A 4,240-nucleotide genomic window follows, 5' to 3' on the forward strand; every position below is an offset into this window, starting at 1 on the left:
AGCCCCTCTTCCCAGCAGCAGGCTGTATAACATTTCCAAACCAGAACGAGAGACTATGGAAAAATACATTAACGAATCCCTGGCTGCTGGAATAATTCGTCCATCTTCATCCCCTCTCGGTGCTGGTTTTTTCTTTGTGGGAAAAAAGGATGGTTCCCTGCGCCCCTGTATAGATTACAGAGGTTTAAATCAGATCACTGTTAAAAATAAATATCCCCTACCATTACCCCTACAAATCTTTTACCAAGTCTCCAGTGGTGTTCTGCATGTGGGTTTTATCTCTAAACCGATCATGACAACTACTCTGGATCAAAAGTTACCTAAGCAACAGGAAATAATTTATGCAAATGGGTGACTGCCAGTCATTGTGTTTGGACTATTGTTTGTGGTGTCCCCCAGTGGTTTCAAAATGATTTATACTTTATATTAATGACATCTGCAAAGTTTCCAAAATACTTGTTTTGTTTTGTCTGCAGACAATACTAATATCATTTGTACCGGTGATAATTTGGATCAGCTTATGGCTGATATAAACTTTTAATTATGTTAACTTAAGATATGGTTTGATATTAACAAACTATCATTAAGTTGGATTAAACCAAGTTTATGTTGTTTGGAAAAGCCAAAGCAAAACAAATTTAAGTATCCTGATAGATAATTTAACAGTAGAGAGAGTTAGGGAAACTGAGTTCTTGGGAGTAATGATACACAATGACACACACAAAAAGATTTGCTGGAGACCTCATATAAAATATATCCAAACAAAATATCCATAAGTATTGCTATTCTCAGCAAGCCTACACATTTCCTAAATGATGCTTCACTTCATATTCTGTATTGCGCACTTAAATTACTTGAGTTACTTTGTAGAAATAAGGGGCAACACCTACAAAACCTTGCTACAACCGCAATGTACATTACAAAAAAGGGCCATCAGAATTGTTACAAAAGCCAGGATTCCACAATAACATACTATTTATTAAGTCTCAGCTCCTCAAACTCCTAGATCTGATAGAATTTTGACCAGCTCAGTTTATGTTTAAAGCTAGAAATAAACAACTACCAGAAAATATTCAAAAGCTGCTTTCTGATAGAGTGGGGTTCCTCCTTCGGGGGAACCCCAAGGCGCACCCAGGCCACCCAAGAAACATATTACCTACTGGGTCTCCTCCTGGTGGGACGTGCCTGGAACACCTTACCAGGGCCACCTCAACTGGCTCCTCTCGATGTGGAGGAGCAGCGGATCTACTCTGTGTCCTCCCTGGATGACCAAGCTCCTCACCTCTCCTTACCCTGAAACTAACAGCATTCAGCTCAAATAAGACACCAATGGTAATCCTGCGTAAGGTGAGCAGGTAAAGAAAATAAAATTCCTACAACAAGTAGAAGAGTGCTGCAGTCCTGTGTTTTAGCAGGTAGTGATATCATTAATAAAAACTCTGCAATGCCTCTTTAATGTGTCTATTGCAGGGGTGTCAAACTGGTTCCAGAAAGGGCTCTGTGGCTGCAGGTTTTCTTTCCAACCAAGCAATACCACACCAGACCCCAGTCATCTCATCAAGTCATCATGTTAAGATTGGACTCACTTGATGAGATGTCTGGTGTGCTATTGATTGGTTGGAAAGAAAACCTGCAGCCACACGGCCCTTTCTGGAACCAGTTTGACACCCCTGGTCTATTGTACTTACCTACAGTTCAGTTTTATTCTGGCTCTTGACAGAAACCTAAAGCATGTTCTTTCATGCAGTACGAATTGGCCTTAAACTATGGGGAAACCTATTGCAGAACTGTAAAACCAAACACTCGCTCCAGAGCAAGCTTTTAAATTTTGCAAGACATCTGTTGTTTCAGACAGATATATATTTTGTTATCATATTTTTATGATAATAACAATTTTAAATCAAGTAAAACTAATAGTAGAAGGTTGATATTAAATTAAATATTTGTTAAACTGACATTATTTACCTTTCTTACTTTAAGGAGGCCTTAGGAATGATAAAAGGCAGAGACCTAAAAAAAAAACATTTCTCTGTATTATTTATTGTTAAAACTCTGTGGAGACCGAGGGTCTTAAACCCTAGAGAAGAAAATAATTTATTGAATAACAGGATGTATTTCATAGGATATACAGTAACAGGCTAAAAAAAAATTACCCAACATTTGAATTTTTGTCTTTAAATCTAAATAAATCTAAATCATTTTTTTTTGTCAACCATATTTGATTAATTTAGTTATTAATGAACCTATTTTTATGAAGGTAAAACTTACAAGATGTCATACAGATGCTTTCATTAATCTAACAATAACAAAAATAACCTGAAGTGGAAAAATACTGTTAAGAACAAAAGTGCCAGTCTGCAGTGGCGTTAAAAGTACACACATTTGTTTCTTAAGTAGAAGTATAGATACTGCAGCTTAAAAACACTCTGGTAAAAGTAGAAGTGTCAACTTGACATTATTACTCAAGTAAAAGTGAAAAAGTATGTGCTCCAAAAACTACTTAAAGTATAAAAGTATAAAGTAACCTTTAAGAAAAAGGCCAGATAACACTATTTGAATTGAAAGCACAATTTTTCCACTATTTCAAAAAATTCTTTGAGATAGGGCCAAGGATGAGGAAGGCCTTGTTGGTCTCCGTCTCCATCTCCCGATACGCTCTCGCCTGTGTCCGACCTTTCAGACATTTAGACATGTTTTTCTGAATCCGACATTGTAGCATGGCATAGACAATTCATGTTTACAGTTTGAAGAACACCTGCTTGCTTCTGATGATTTCCTTTAACTAACCAATGAGTGTTTGCGTTATTCGACTCATCCGATTACACTAGTTTTCACTAGATGTGGGTGGCACCAATGATCTGCATTGGATGGCGCACATGACGTGAAATATATATTTAGAAACATTAAACCACGGGTAACTAATAAAAAATCAGTGGGGTCCGAATAAAGAAAATCAACCAGTTAATGTCAGGAGACATTTTTAATGATCTGTTACTTTAAACAGAATCTAACACTGAAATAAAATGACGTATTTATGCATTCATGTTACATTGAATTTAAAAAAATAAAATGACAAAATACAAATAGAAATTGCCAAATATTGCATCCTGATCTATCTGATAGGAGTTTACACTTGTATGACTGTATCCATCACTAGTTAAAAGACAAGATTCAGCAAATGCAAATTCTGCCCTGTAAAACAATGACAGCGCAATTGTCGCTGTACGATCTGAAGCCTCATTTGGAGCTTTTAAACAGGCTTTTGAAAAACTTTGATAATTTGCTGCTGTAATATTATAGATTTTTTAGAATAAAACGCTAGCAGATGTGCATAATCAAAAAATAACAGAAACACAATTATAGAGCATTCAGTATTATAAGAAAGCCCACACTGTTTCTGAATAAATACATTATTTTATGAGTTCTGTTTCGTTTTTGTCCCTTTCCTTGTAAGTCTGAAATGTCCCATGCTCCTGAATGCACCATAGCTGTCTGACGCTCGCGAATGCATCACACTAGTCTGTGTAGATGCGCGTTTGATTTTCAGTTGAAGACAAATCTTTGCAGTTTTAAAACCCACGTCGGCTAATCGCTGTTTATTGTTGTGTGTGAATAACAAGAGACTACAACAAATACATCAGCTTTACCTCTGACAAAATCTTTGGATTTAATGTTGTTCATAACATCGCAGTCCGCTAATCCGTGACCTGTGCTTTAAACCGAAGCCAAGAGTAACAAGTAACGTTTGTTTTAAAAATGTAAGGAATAGAAAGTAAAGATACTTGTGTGAAAATGTAATGAGTAGAAGTCAAAAGTAGGAGGAAAAATAAGTAATGGAGTAAAGTATAGATACCTAAAAAGTGTACTTAAGTACAGTAACGAAGTATTTGTACTTCGTTACTTGACACCTGTGCCAGTCTGTTTGGTTTGTTTGAGATTCATGATTTTAAGCAACTATGATTTATATAATTGTGTTATTTTAGCTATTAGCATAATTTCATAGGTTTTATTCGTTCTTTCTCTATGATTGTGCAGATGATACCAAGAAAACTCTAGTAAACGTGCACTCAGTATGCTAATGCCAATTGCCTGGGACTTGTTCCTGTGGTGTAGAGGTCATCACGTTTGCCACACACGCTTAATTTCCCAGGTTCAGAACCTGGCAGAAACAGACTTCTGGTTAATATCCATTGGACAAGAAATGGAAGCATATCAATTGTAAGCAATCATTTTGAAACAA

This window comes from Cyprinodon variegatus, unplaced genomic scaffold (assembly GCF_000732505.1).
Source record: "Cyprinodon variegatus isolate N-32 unplaced genomic scaffold, C_variegatus-1.0 Scaffold2014, whole genome shotgun sequence".
Classification (NCBI taxonomy): domain Eukaryota; kingdom Metazoa; phylum Chordata; class Actinopteri; order Cyprinodontiformes; family Cyprinodontidae; genus Cyprinodon; species Cyprinodon variegatus.